The sequence below is a fragment of the Zonotrichia albicollis genome, chromosome 1 (assembly GCF_047830755.1).
Source record: "Zonotrichia albicollis isolate bZonAlb1 chromosome 1, bZonAlb1.hap1, whole genome shotgun sequence".
In the NCBI taxonomy this organism is placed as follows: domain Eukaryota; kingdom Metazoa; phylum Chordata; class Aves; order Passeriformes; family Passerellidae; genus Zonotrichia; species Zonotrichia albicollis.
In genome coordinates this window covers 112,119,754-112,135,383 of record NC_133819.1, presented here as the reverse complement: position 1 = coordinate 112,135,383, position 15,630 = coordinate 112,119,754, and the positions used below count along the sequence as shown (strand labels likewise).

General features: G+C 42.7%; 1 protein-coding gene across 4 annotated transcripts in view; it reads left to right on the top strand.

Annotated features, from left to right (window-relative positions):
• The window catches only part of NOL4 (nucleolar protein 4), a 187,580-nt gene that overhangs the window by 648 nt on the left and 171,302 nt on the right, over positions 1-15,630 (top strand). Inside the window, exon 1 of one of the 4 annotated variants that reach the window (XM_074550583.1) lies at positions 538-682. The exons of the other annotated variants lie outside the window; for them this stretch is intronic. The gene's annotated coding sequence lies outside the window, so the exon portion shown is untranslated. Of the gene's footprint in view, positions 1-537; positions 683-15,630 lie in introns of those variants that run through there. 4 annotated transcript variants of the gene reach the window in all.

Here is a 15,630-nt window from a genome sequence, read left to right as displayed (position 1 = left end):
GCACAACGCGCCCCGCCGGGTCGGTGTCGTTCTCCTCGTCCTCCTCGTCCTGCTCGTCCCTCCCGTCCCCCCCGGGCCGCTGCGGCGGGCTCGGGGTGCGCTATTGTCCCGCCGCCGCCGCCGCTCCGGCCATTGTGCCGGGCCCGCGCCCCGGGCAGCGGCCCCGCTGATGGATGGATGGATGCATGCATGCATGGATGGCGCACGGGGGTACCCTGCCTGGCACAAAGCCAGGCGCGGCGCCGGGCGGTGGTTCCCCGGGATCTCTGCTGGGCTTTATTTATTTATTTATTTGTTGCTTGTATGATTTTTATCCTTTCCCCCCCCCCCCTTATTGTTATCCCGCAGCCCTGGCGCCGCCGCCGAGCGGCCGCGAATGTGCCCGGCTGGGCTGTGGAGCGCCGGCTGCGCTAGCGAGGGGCGGCGGGAGGGAGAGAGAGGATGCTCAACAAAGGGAGCACGGGGTTCCGCATGACCGGGGGAAGGGTGCATTTTGTGACACTTTGCGGGGTCGCAGGAGCCCCTTAGCACTCCGTTCGATGCGCTAGGGTAGCGTGGCATCCCCGGCAGGCGCTGGCGTTTCGGGCTCGGCGCAGGTCTGACAGTGGGAGAGCTATTATGCTTGGTGGTGTCAGGAGCGACAGATTTTCCTATTTAAGAAGATGGGGACTGTTGGTTGCAAGTAGGTTTTGCCTATTGAACTCTCTTAATGTATCATTATTCTTACTTCTTATGCGCTGGGTCACGCAAGCTAAGCTTCTTTTGTCTGTGCGTGGGGCGGGTGTGGAGGGGGAGCCGAGAAAGGAAACCCGGCAATTAAAAATATTCCTGCCTGGGCATTTGGCTTGGATGAGCAATATTCTCTCTCTCTTTTTTTTAATTTTTTTTTTTTTTTTTCCTGGAGTGGCAGCTTATCCAGAGCTAACGGGAAGGTTGCTGGGTGGCGCAGCAAAGGGGGCTTCTTGGAAAGTATTCTGGGCTGGGTTGTGACGTAGGCTGCCGGGGAAATCTGCCTCTCTTTGCCTTGCTGAAGTCATAAACCTGGGCATTCCCAGCGGCTGGCTTCTATTTGCCCCCTTGTCATCAGCGCCGTCGTGGCTCTGAGGAGGCAGAAGTGGGAAATTAATTTTAAGGAGATCTTCAATATGAAGATTTAAAGTAAAAGAGAAGCTCTGGACAGTTTTTTCTTTCTCTATGGTTTTTTATTCACTGAAGTGTTTCAGGTCTGTCTATAGATTCAGATGATTTGGCAGATCTCTGTTTTAGTGTTACAAGATTGATTGCTCATCTCTGAGCCCAGACAGTACCATAGATACAATTTATAACAAAAAGGTTGCCTAAAGCAGGAGTCTCCAATTAGCTTAGTATTTTTAAATATCTCTTCTGCTCACTGAAATAATTATTTTGAAGGGCCAGTGGGCAAGATTGTTTATTCCCAAGACTATTTTTTTCGCTACGAGTTCAAAACTGTAAGCAAATTTAGTATTTTTTAAAATGACATTGACTACTCTACTTAATAAAGAGGATAACCCTTATTTTACACAATTGAATTTAAAAATTAAGTGCTTTTCTGGTCCTCTGAAACACAAGACTCAGTGATGATAAGCTTGTTTATTTTCTCTCACCTTGGCTAGGCCATGAAAGCCTGGAGTCCCACCTTCCATCCTGTTTTCTATTTTAAGAACACAGAATCAATTTTTATTTTTATTTTTTTCCCACAAGGGATTTCAGTGAGAGGTCGAGCATCTTGCAGGTCTTACCTTATGTACATTTGTGGGAATCACACCCTTAGCTGTGAATGTCTCTTTATGCCCCTATACATGTATTTATATTCATATAGGAGTAACTGTCTTCATATAGTTTAGCAACCAGGAAGGAATTCTAATAAAATTAGGACTGGTAATGAAATCAAGAAATGAAAAGTTAGCATGACCTATCTGTAATATCAGAATATACAGAATATCTGTATATAACTTGACCAATGATATATAATCCTTTTCAGAATACATACATACAATTTCCTCCTGCTGGCCATCAGAAATTTGTTGTCCAACAAAAATGGGAAAAGGGGATGCTCTGCAACATTCACCTCTGAAAAACAATTGCCAGCCCCTCCTAAACCCATGAATCTGGTGTCACCATCCCAGCACAAAAGGCAGAGGAGTATTTGAGCAGACCCACAGGGTGGCAGTGGTTTGTATGAGCTGCTGCCAGAGCTGGGGCAGTGCCTGCCAGGCACCGAAGGCTCAGAAAGAACATGTTTGACAGAACAGGGATGCAGCCCCTGGCACAGAGGAAGTCAGTGGCAAAGCTCCTATTGGCTTCAAGAGGTCTAGAATTTCACCCAGATGGGAATGATAAGTTACAGGGGGAAAAAATTGGATTTTCATCAGACAGTAATTGTTGGTAAGCCTTAAAAGCCCATTCTCTCATTTCTTTAACTCTTAATTATTATTTAAGTGTTTTAAAATTTGTGATAATTTTTGTTTTCTCTTCCCCTCTCTCATGGTTATCCCATACATTTGGGCCTGTCCAGCCCTCAGAGACAGCCCCAAACTCTGAGAGCAGAGCTCCAAACTGTGAATTTCTCCTTCATCCTCTCCCTCTTTTTGTCCATCACTTGATCTCACCATAGGTAAAATTAATTTCAATTTAAAATTAATCACTGCATGAGCACTCCCTGTTCAATAAGAGGGTGGATGAAATTGCAAGTTGGACTCTACAGTTACAAGCTGGTCAAAAATAAGCAAATATTCAAATACTTTGTTAGGAATTACTCTCTCCTTGAAGCTTTAAGATTTGCTGCTCAGCTTTGCTGTCAGCCAGAGAGATTTGCTCCTGATGGTGCTGTAATCCACTGCTGCTGGTAATTAGACATCATTACTGCTGCGTTAAAGGGAAAGAGAGAAGGAGAGAGGACAGGCTGGGGCTAATTAACTACTTGATTCTAATGAAAGAAAGAGAGCCTGATAGCAACTGGGAGGTTGCACCGGAACAGCCTAGATGTACAACACAGACTTAATTGAAGCAGGGTGTCTTGCAGCCTCACAGCAGCTCAGCCTTGGTCTACTTTCATATTCTGTGGGCAGTAGTGCACGAGGTATTATTCTGCTCTTCCCTTGCCTGCTTGATAAGTAGCTCAAAATCACAGGGCTGCCTTCAGTATCAAGTTTAAGCATGCCAGCAAGGAGAATGCATAGATGATGATGTGCTGGCTTAATCTATTTTACGGGTATGGTCTCCTCAAGAGCAACAGGAACAAATCAATTTCTGAATGTTCACATCCCTCTGTGGCCTAGGAGATGCACTTTTGGTCACCAGGCAACAACATTCCCTGCAAAACAGCCATTTTAGGTCCAGAGTGGGACAGCACACAACAAGGTATTTCTGTATGCTTTAGGTATTCCTGTACGCTACCTAGTGAGTGTTTCACTTCTGCAACTTTTCAGATTGTTTCTGTCACCACTGAAGGTTTTCTTGCATTAAGCCCAAGCTGCAGTTTGTGAAAGCAGTGAAATGATGTCTAGCCTGGACACACTGTATAAATAAAACAGGTTAGGCCAACAAATATGCCAAATGGTTGCTACTGTAGACTTTCAATAGTTGGTACTTACCAACCATGAGGAGGTATGGAACTAGTATCTCTAGTAAGATATCCTTTGTAACTGTGTACATGATTTTTATGGTGTATTTTAAAATTTATTTTTTGCATAGTTTCTTTAGCTGGAGCTACTTATTGATTGGCAACTTGAAAACAAATTTCTCCTCACCACTTCGCTTTCTCTGGCTTGATGTTTTGTGTGGACACAAATATGGACCCTAAAAATTAGTCTTGATTAAAAAAGAAGTTATAAAATAATAGCCCAAGCTATATCAGCAGACTTTAAGTAGAATTTTCCTTTAAAAAGAAGGGCCAAGATGACTGCAGGATAGCTTTTAAATATAAAATTTACACAGTATTAGCAAACTAATAGAATATAACCTCAAAGGCCAAATTCAGATTACTTTTATGTCATTACTAATTTGAAATTACTCCATTGACTTTAATGATATCACAGACCTAATATATGAATTTTCCTGTGTTTTCTTCTATATTTTCCAAATATAAGCACAGAATGAACTTTCATTCTGAAACTGAATTTTGTTTAGCTTAAATCTTTAGATCCTCCAGGAGGATCTGGTACCTCATGGGTTGCTGCTAGCAGACCAGCAAGGCTTTGTGCAGGTGCAAGGCTGTACTACTGAACCTGATTACAGGATTTAAGGCTTAAAATTATAGACCAGTCAGCTCTAAGGAACAGGCTATGTCCCAACCCACCTCTTGTTCTGTTGGACATGAATAATAGCAGATAGATACAGTTTATATTCCTTTTCTTTTTAGATAAATTACTCTGTTTATGAACAATAGAAAAAAACAGATCACAACATAAATAGCTTATAGGTCAAAATTGATTGCTTTAAACTATCTTACATTTAAAATTGTTCATTATTTTAGGGCATTTTGTAGCAATTTGAAAAGAAGCTTTTTTTTTTTTTTTGCATTTCTCCCCATTTTTGTACCTATCCATGGAAAAAAAATTATAGAAGTGTTTGTCAAATGTACAGTGGTAGCTCTGTAGCCCAGTGAACTGCCAGCACATAATGGTAGTAAGTACTGCAGAAAGGTGACGCCAAGGGTGAGCTATAATTTATCCCAAGGTACAATGCTGCAGGAGTTTTACAGTCCCATTAAATGCACCTTCCAGGCTCAGGAGTGGTATTCAAACCCTGCCATATCCCCCCTGCTCTAGCTGCCAGCCACATTTTCCTTAACCCCTGTTGAGGTCTGCAGAGCTGTGTCTCCTCCCTTTCCCCGCAGCCTCTGCCCTGCTGTTTGCAGACCTCCCGATGGAGCCGGTGGGGAGGGATGCTGGTGAATCAGAGAGGGAGTGCTGGAAAATGGTCACAGCAGATGGAACAAAACTGGTTTAGTTGGCAACTCTTAATGCAGGCATTCAGGGGAGTAATCATGAATAAAGAGAATAACTCCGTCCTGGAATTAAAAAATGTTAAAGCACCCATATGTAGGATGCCGTCTCCACATGCGTGTGTGAGAGAGGCAAAGGGACAGGAGGAGCTGAGATTTCTTAGTAACAATGTTGAGTTGGAATTTTCAAAGAAAAATGAGCCAAGGAGAGCAGGTTTTTAAAAACTAAGTGTTTTAAGGTTAGAAAATGTTGACTTGACTTTAGAAACATGAAATAGGGTGTAGCAATGTGCAAACAAAACCTAGCACTGATGTATCCATCCCAAAAATACACATGTAATGAGAGACAGGATGAAAAATTCAGTGCTATCACCTGGGCAAAGGGCAGACTTGCAGCTCAAAAGCCCAAATCTTTCCAGTAATCAGAAATAAAACCTCACAGTTTGATTTTCATGCTTCTGTGAACCTTTGCTGAGAAGCCAGAGGTGATAGTGAACTTTTCTTCGTTCTTACCCTGAGTCTCTTGTCAGTGAAGCTGCAGTGGATTTGGTCATGATGCAGGGGCTGCTGCTCAGATGCTCCAGCCCTGATTTTCTTTGGACGTACCGCGTGCTGTTTCTGTGGCTACACAGCTATGTGATCAGTGGGAAATAAGCTGGAAGGTTAGGGCTAAAATGAGCTGTTAGGCATCAGTACAGCTTTTTTACAGAAAAAGCCTGATAGGACTTCTTCTGATCTTTTTATGGAGAAACTTTCTTTCCCTGTCCTCTGGGGTGATCACTACTGCTGTTGTTCAACATTAGACTGCAAGGAGACAGGATCTGAGGAGACTATGCAGAGACACTGCAGGTAGAAAGGGCTTCCCATGAACACAGGCTCTGGGGAAAGAAGGCTAGTGCCAGTGCTGGATGAATGTGGGAGTTAATGATTCAAATTTCATTTTACACTACAAAAATAAATTCAAATTGGCTGACACTGAACTGTGAGTTTGTTTGCTGTTGAAAGGAGGCAACTAGCAGCTGTTAGGTTTGGTCTGAAGGAAGCTATTCGGGTCCCAGTCTTCCCCAGTTATGCAGGATACACCTGGTGAGAGTTTGCTGGTAAAAGAGGAACGAAATAAGCAGAGCGTATAAATGAGGTAGATGTGGAGAAAGATCATGAGACAGCGTGGCAGGAAGCACACTCTCCAGGAGGGAGGATCACAGCAGATTCTGCAGCCTCCCATGCATTGCAGAGCAGCACAGGCATCTTGTGTTCCTTGTTGAGTTGGTTGACTGGTCAACACAGTCGCCCAAATTAGTAGAGCTTTGCAGGATGTAAAAGATGTTTTTGTCTTGTCTGTGTCATTTTAAACCTGCCAGAAGCCTCTCTCACTCTAGAAAACTCAGGCAGTGGTAGTTGGTGCACTGAGAGTTGTTGCCATTGTCCCGCAAGAGCGCTGAAAGTGATCCCGCAGCTTGCTTAAATTACCCTTTTGTTCTCTTTAAATAGATGAATCTCAAAACTTTACAATTCCACTAGCAAGGTATTTTTTTATGGTTTATGAACATACAATGTCCAGGCATTGTCAATATAGAGGAAAGAAATGCTGCAAGTTATGGCATTGAGCATTTTTTCCGATGCACATGGATTTTCTTAGTGATGATCAACTTTGTCACAGACAGTTGTACAGGCTTCTAACTGCTTATTCAATAACTCTGCAAGCTGCAAAACTTGACAGTTACTGTGTGCATCTGCTGGGATTACAGGCTACTTGTTGAAATTCAAATGGGGTGTTTGAAACATTTCCTTGTACATGTGGATACTCCTCAACTTAAGGGGCTATCTGTAGTGAGCAGTTTACTTAATAAAACTGATCTATGTCAGACTTAACCTCAAGTAGAGACTTTTTTTCAGAAACAAATATTCTATATAGACTTGAAAGGGCAACATTTATCAAATGACCTACTTCTGCCTAGGATGAAATCCATTCAACCTTTTTTACTTAAGAGCCTGTAATTAAACTCCTTAGGGAAAAGAGAGGTTTTATGTATTGTATTGATAGTAAGGTCTGCGCGTCTGAAGCTTTTGTACATTTTGTTACCCCAGAGATTTTAATACCAGACATGGATGCTACAACATTTTGACTGTGCTTAGAGAAAATTTACGTGGTGAGATTACTTGCACTTAAATGGCTTATGAATCTAACTCACTGTAAAACTTTTAAGTAATTATGACTTGTGATTGCTCTTTTTGTTGCCTCTGGACTTACACATACCACTACTAATACTGCCAGGTGCAGTTTGTAGAAAACTTTTGTTCAAGGCAGATCCAGAGCTGGAGTAGCTGCCACTAAATCATGACCTATCTGTAGGGTATACCAGCATTGTGCTGGTATATAGGAAATCACATTTAGGAATGGACTTTCACTACCCTGAGCTGATAGAAGATGAGTAACAGGCAAGTCATTATACAGGTAATTAGATTCAATAAGAGAAGGACAGCTAAGGCATGGCCAGAGGTTTCAGTGGACAGGAAAGATGAGGACTATAAACACATTTCACAAAACTTTATTTTTCAGTGTGTATCTTTTCTGATGTGGGTGATAAAGAAGTATCTACCCTGGGTTTACATTTTTCAGGTGATAAAATTGAAGAATGGTCAGAAATAGAGAAATAAAAAAGAGGGGATAAGACATTGCAGGGCATCACTGCAACTTGCACAAATTCAAAACCACTAAAGAACTTAAGAATGAAGTACCTAAAATACGACTAAAATATATTATTTGCCACTATATGTGACAATGATGCAACAGTATGGACAAGAATGTACTAGAAAGGGAAAAACTGGGTAGTAAAGATAGCTCACAGAAATAAGAGATAGAGAACCATATGTCAACACTAAGAAAAAAAATCAGTAAGAGTCATTAAAAATTATCTTAAGTGTAAATATGAACTGGAGCTGGTTGGAAACTAGTTTGGATTTTGTGGCTGTTAATGATGTTTTTCTAACTTGTGTTCAAGAATCTTTCAGAAATTTTCAGGTGAAAACTGTTTCTTGCTTCCTTCTGAAATGAAACCCATCTGATACAGACTTTATTAAAGCAAGGTTGTAGCTTTGGCTATGATGACAAATTAAAACTGATGAAGAACTGGGAAACCACAGCAAGTATTTGAGAGCTATGCAATGCACTCCAATGTGTGTATGTAAACAGCCCCCCTCCATATATATATATATATATATATATATGGAAATGCAAATTAATTAGGTTAAGTCAAAGAAGAATTGGGAGCTAAAATAGAAATATTGTAACAAAGGGGAAAAAAAGGGAGAAATGATGGCAGGCAGAATTCCCTACAGACCGTTGCCAGATAATTTACATTTTATGCCATCATGATATTAGCTTTTGGAGAGGAAAGGAAGAATTCATGCCTTTCAATCACATCTAAAATATAGGGAATTAGTGTAATATCTCAAGGGAAATATTTAGGAATGGTTTCAAACAAATCAATAAGTGTATCCAAAATGAGCACGGCACATATAACAAAAATCGGCATTAGGAAAAGTATAGAGAATAACACTGAAAACTTATTATTCTCATACATTAAATGGTATGTCCTTGCCTTTAATGGCATGCTTAGTGTATTTATCTCATCTCTAAAAGGTTGCAAGAGATGAAAGGTCCATGGAAGGTAACCAAGCTTATACAAAAAAAAGGGTACTTACATGAGAAGTAGTTAAAATGGTTATTTCCAAAAAAATGGTTATATACCAAAAAGATAAACATTAAGAGAAAAAATGTTCAGCAGAAAACTGACATGTAAGAGGTAGAAAGAAAGTGAGAGAAATAGTGGGGTGTAAATACTGGTGAACAGCAGAGAAAATTCAGTCACTACCCTTTTAAATTCTATTTCATGTCCCAAGGCTCTTTTGACAACCATCTCAGAAGATAAATTCAAAGCTAGGCCATTTTTATAAACCAAAGTGTTGGGAATGGAAAATCTGCACTGCTGTCCCTAGAGAAACCCTGACTGATTAATCCAAAATTTCTTCCAAGGATTTTACAGGAGCTCTGTGGCTCTCATAAGGATGTAGCATGCTCTTTATGTTAGTTCAGCTTTGCAGGCTGGAGCAGAAGTGAGGACAAGGTCATGTTCATGCCCTTCCTGCTCTGTGCCACCAGGAGTGAGGGCATTGGTGTGATGGCATGATCTCTGCCTGGCTCCCACCTGGTGTCTTGCAGCATCTCCCCAGGTGTTGTCCCATAGAGCCTTTATCAGGGTGAGTCATGTTCCAGCCCATCCATTCAACACAAGGAGAGACTGGTGGGGCATCTTGAAATCCCAGCATCCTCTCATCCCCTTCCACTTTGTACTGAATTTTAACACTGCTGGTGATCTCAGCCTTCATGCTCTTGTTTCATGAATAGCTTAATAAGTTTTAGGTGTGTCTTAGGTTGGCTAATGCTATAGCAGTGGAAAATAAATTGGTCATTATTGCACAAGGCACAGTATTTTGGTTAGGAATATGTTTATTTACCAATTACTGAGCTCTGAAACATCTTTTGCAGACTCCCTTGCAGTCTGGTACTAGATGGTTTGTTGGTCACTTGGGCTGTAGCAGTTTCTGTGGCTCGTTGCTGTGGTGATATCACTAGTCTGGAGGAAGGAGGGGGACAGTCAAGTTTCTGAGGTCCAGCACTATGTGAGCTATGAGATTGTTGTGGTTTACACAGAAAGTCTGCAATGAGCTAGCCCTGGTTTACAATTTGCTGTGCTTGTGGTGAGAAGGAATGTGCTGCTTTCACCTCTGTATTTTTGTCTACCTGTGTCAGCTTTTTGAGTGTGTGTATTTGTCGAGACTATTTCCAAACCCTTACTGTGATGGAATGAAAAGAAAAAAGAGCAGAATTGTCAGAGAATTAATGACAAATACGGAGGAATTAGCTCATTCAAATGATGGCAGTTTCTGAAAGCCTTTGGTTTTTGACCAATGGGACTAGGAAGTATGGCATATATATAATTAGATGACTTGTCCCATTGCATTTCTCAAGAAATGGCAGTGGAAAAGAAAAAAGAATGTAGCTCCTTCCTTCCTCCTTTAATCTAGACATAGTCATAGCTTTTTTATGACATCTTTTGATAACCTTTATCTATTTATATTATGAGAGTTCAGTAAAGCCCCCTGGTTATAGTTGCTGTAATACTGAAGTATTTAATTTTTACTGAGCAAACAGTCAGCATTGTTTTAATGAGTGCTATATTTGAATGCCAACCATCCATCTAAAAACTGTAGTTCAGGCAGATCTCATCTACTTATCCCTTTTTGTCTCAATTTGGGCTTATCCAACAAGGAAATTGGATAGTAAATTCTGTATGAATGCAGCAGCAAAAAACAATTCTCAAAAGGATGTTTATTGTAAACTTCTTGCACAATGACCCTGTGTTTTTTCTGAAAACTTACACAAATCCTCTGCCACATCTTACTAATGTAGAAGGCCTCATTATCATTGTTTTGGTGTAACTAAGAGTTGAACTGAGCGTATAGGGAGCTTTCAAATAGTTAAATTTGCATCCAAGCAAATTATAAAGCAATACAAATAAAGCTAGCTTTGGAAGTGAATAAAGCTAGTTAAAATAAGACTAATTTCTTCTTTTTAAATTGCCCCTCTATATAGAAAATTTCAGTATTGTTCTTTTCATCCCAATTTTGGCAAGATTCATCAGACTTAAAGGAAACTGTGGAACTGAAAATACTGTTTTACCTATTCTCCTAATTGAATCTTCCATTTTAAACTGGAAGCAAAAGGACTGCTTTCAAAAGCTAAGTAGGAAAAACCATTCCTAAATAGGAGAAAGCAGGTCAAATTTTATTAATAAGTAGAACATTTCAATTAATAGAATTGTAATGAACTATGCATTTTTTCTGCTTCTTAACATTGAACTTTAATGAATTTATAGGTAATTACAAGATTTCTTTTTTAGTAAATTTAATTTTAATGGATGTAAAGTCAGGAAAATTTTCACATATACAGACTTCAAAACATTCAAGAAATTTGCATTATTGTTCTTGCTGTAATTTAAAAGCAGGCAAATAAGTAAAGTACAATATAGATGATTAAGTGATAATATTTTAAAGTAAATTAGTATTTTGCCTAATAGATCCAAAGAGTGAACCAACAGACCTACAATAAAGCTGAAAAACTGTAGCTAAAGGAAGCTGGAAGGAGTTAAGCCCGTGACATTTGTGAGGTTTGAAGGACCCACCCTGTCATCCTAAGTCATGCTGGGTGAAATCTCCTCCTCGGACAGGACCAGCAGAAGATCTGTGAATAATTCTTACAAATTTTCTGGAACAAAGGTTATGGCCCTGTTTTGAAGACATAATGCAGCCCTGGCTGATGCTTGGGCTTTGCAATGGTCAGTGCCTGAGGGAGGAGTCCACCCAAAATCCAATGCCCTGGACACTCATTACCCCCATTAGCTGGTGTTGGGTAGCAATGACTGAACTCTCCATAGGATACATTTAGACAATATTTTTTCTATTTGTGAAGAATAATTTATATGTTAGTGCTATCTGGTTTTGCCAAGGTAAATTCCAATGTGCTAGAGACCGGTGCTTAACAAGCATATAGAGAAGTTTATAAAATGGATAAAAATATCAAGAAAGGTTTAGTAACAGCAAGGCCAAATCCAGCTCTAAAATAACAGCAGGGGCACCCTGCTCCCACCTCTTTGGTTATAATCTTCTGCAACATCAGAGTGCACTCAATGCAGTGCACTGTGCAGACAGCTTTCTGTTGTAGAATCCCAAAGTTCTGATTGTTCAAGGAGGAATAAACCAAACCAGAGAATGAGCTTGATTTCAATCCTTTAAGCCATACATATATTTAAGTCAAATAAATGAGCATCTCTCATAAAGTAAGCATACACGACACATATATTCACCCTCAATTACACTGTTGAGGTTGTTTGTTTACTTGTTTTAAAATAATCTCCCTTTTCTATGGATATTGCATTAGGACATCTGCTATGATGAGAATTCAGATCTCCTCTTTTTCCTGTCTCTTTGAACTATATTTGCATTAGAGCAATCCTGCTTCTAATAAGAGTGGAAGGAAAGTGAGATGAGAGAGCAAATGGAATGAAGTGTTAAAGCCAATCAAGTAAAAACAAACTTTGGCTTAATCGCTTCCTATGAGCTGATACTTAAAGCAAGAAAGTAAGCTTGGAAGAGATGGAGGCTGAGGAAAATAAAATAAGCCTAGATAGAGAACACATATTACACATTTCACAGTAATAATAATAATAATAATAATAATAAAGCTAATGAAATAAAGCAGGCAAAAAAAGACAGATGCTTTCTGTTAACTGGCTCGTAAAACTACTTCTGATCTTCAAAACTAGTATTTAAGCAGCTAGGTATACCTGTCAGCTACCTAAAAGCACAGAACAACCTTAAGATATTAACTGCATTACCAAACTGCCTGGGAAATGTGTGGAAGATGAAACAATTTTGGGGGGGGCAGGTGGGGAGGCATAGGGGGAAGCATTTTCTCAAGGAAATTTGATATCAGCAGAATTTTGGATAAATGTCTTTTCCCAACCATTTATCCATTTATTACAAATTGGAGTCTATTAGTCAACAGTTATTTCAATGAGTATCACAGCATGATGTAGCAAAAAGTAGCTAAGCAGAATGTTGCTAGACTCTAAAAAGCTTTTAGTTACACAAATAGGCAAACAGTTAATACAGGCGCTAGATACACCTAGCACTTTGAATTTGGACATGTTTACCATTGTGTCATAGCCCCAGTATCTATCTGATGCCCACAATTTTTCCTCAATCCTTGTCATTTGTCTTTATTGCTGCAGTTTATTATTTACTAATAGGCAGAGAACATTTTTTCTCCCCTATGCTGCCTTTATTTCCAGACCTCGAGGCCTGCTGTTTCTCATTTTGAATTCCAATCCAATGGCAGGTGCCAAGATTCAGATGTATGTTATCTATGGGCAGGAGGATCAGCCTGTTTTTGTGGCAGCAGTCGAACTGAACCACTCCCTGTGCTGGCTGCATTTTAATATTTTTAATCTTGCTTTGGAAGGTATGCTATTTTGGTGAGAAACCAAATGCATTCAAAGCTGCACACAACAGGAGATCTACAAATGGGTTTCTAAATCTAGGCTTCTGTAAAATTAAAAAGCCAAACCAAAACAAAAAACACTTAAACACACATAACTGGAGAATCTATTAGGTCCAGTCCACCCACAACCATCTGGAACACTAAGTTATCTGTCGGATTTATTCAAACAAAACTTTGGACAAAACATGAGCAGAAATGAGGTGAAGAAGTTGAGCTGAAGTAATTTTTACATAAATCTTCTAAAATGTCCAAGGCCAAGAAGGCCAATTTTAAGAATTGCTGAATGATATTACCATAATAATGTGAAATAGACCATTTTAAAGGCAAAAAGCTGTTCCCACTGAAGTCAATAGCAAAATCTCACTGACTACAATAGTAGTGGGATTGGTCTGCTAAGTAGCAAACCATGCTTTAAAAAAATCAATACTTCAATTTTACAAGGTAATATGGGTAACAGTATAGTTGCCTATTATCAGACTCCATAGTCTGTGGATTTTATCTCTCTAATAACGGCAAGGTTTAGCACCTATCTTATGAATCATTGAGAGGAAAGACATAAGCCATTTCAAAGCATTTCCCTGCCCCGGCTGAGAAAGCTCTCCAGAGGCAGGACGCGCTGCACCGAGCGTGCCTCCATCAGCGCCGTGCAGCAAGGATTACTCTGAAATGAATGGCTGCCTCGCTCGGAAAGAAAAAATAGCATTAATCGCTGTGGATCTCGGGCTAGCGTTTGATGCCCAGGGCTTCCATGCTAGCCCTTCCTACGTGCCAATCATAGACAGAGATGCCCCGAAATGGGTCAGGTTTTCCTCTCAAACCTCACCGATAAAAAAAAAAACCCAGGAAAACAACAGGAGACCTTTTTAGTTCTTATTTTCCTTTTCACGTTTCAAGCATTGCTGATCCAGAATAGAGCTCTGTCCCATACATTCATCTTTACGCCGAGGCTATACATAGATGTTAACAGATCTAGAGACAGACTTTGGGGAAGGGAGTTGGTTTTTCCCTCTCCGGCCGCCCCAGGGCAGCCAGCCCGCTGTGTGTTTGTTCCCTGGAGTCCCCACCGAGGATTGCCGGGGTGCCTTGGCCGCGGGCTCGCCGCAGCCCCCCGCAGCAGGGTGTCCCCCCGCGCCCCGGAGCGGCGGAGGCGCGCTGACCGTGACTCCATCGGACATAATGAGCGCGGCGGCTCGGCAGACATGTCCCTCACCCCTCCCCCTGCAGCCATATGGTGCCGTAAACAGCCGTGCGGGGACGGGGTTTTGTTGTTGCTGTTGTGTGCGTGTCCCCCGCCCCTTCTCCCCGCGGGTGTCCCCGGGGTGCGGCCGGGGCTCCCCAGCGCCTCTCCCCGGGCGCGCCTCGCCGGGGACGGGACGGGGAACGGGGGCGGCTGCGGAGGGACCATCTGCCGGGCCACCCCTCGGGGACCCCCGTCCCGGAGTCCCCCCGGGGAAGCAGCGCGGCCGCGACGCCAGCTGGGTGCGGGGGCTGCCCGGAGAGGGGGCACAGGCCTCGGCCCTCTCCCAGCCCGGTGCCGGCTCCATTAATTGATTCAGGGCTTGGGCTGGCATTGAGGGCACGGGGGAGGGGGAGCGGGGAGAGGGTGCGGCTGTGCCGCCATCGCCTCCCCCCGCCTGTTCCTATGGAAACAGTGCAATACCTCCGGGACAAACACACACACACACACACACGCACGCACACGCACATACACACAGACACACACAGACACAGGCTCAGGCACACACATACATACACACACCCACACACCCGCTTCTCGCTCCCACAGGCGGGCGGGGGGGCCCGGCCGGGCCCGGCCACCGCGCCCTCGGCAGCGCCGTTCCCATGGCGACGGGCTGCGGCAGCACCTGTGCGGCCACGGCCGCCCCTGGGCCCGCTCCCCCCGCGCCTGCCGCATCCCGGGCCGAGAGGCTGTGCCTGCCCTCCAGGGAAAGGGCTGCGGGTGGCTGCAGCGAGGGGGGATTTTGTACCGCCGCGGTGGCACGGACAGCCCCTGCGCAGCCATCAGCCTGCACCCACTGCGGGCAGGGAATACCGTGAGGTACAGTGGAACATCGTCTCCAGTTTATTTTCAGTGCAATGAATGCCCTGTGCCTACCCGGCGTAGTGCTTGCTGCAGGCACGGGGAGCGTTATGCTGGAGATGGATGGGTGATAGAATCATGGAATTAAGGGTTGGATGGAACCTAAAGATCATCTACTCCAAACACACCCTGCCATGGCCAGGGATGCTTCCTACTAGACCTGGCTGCTCAAGGCCGTGTCCAGGCTGGCCTTGAAAACTGCCAGGGTTGGGCATCCACAAACTCCCTGGGCAACCTGTTCCCTTGTCTCACCACCCTCACAGTAAAGAATTTTTTGCTAACACCTAACCTAAATTTCCCCTCTTTCAGTCAGTACCCATTGCTCTTTGTCCTGTCACTACGATTACTGATGAAGAGTTCCACTCCAGCTTCCCTGTAGGACCCCTTCAGATACTGTGAGGTCTCCGCACAGCTCTCTCTTCTCCAGGCTGAGCAGCCCCA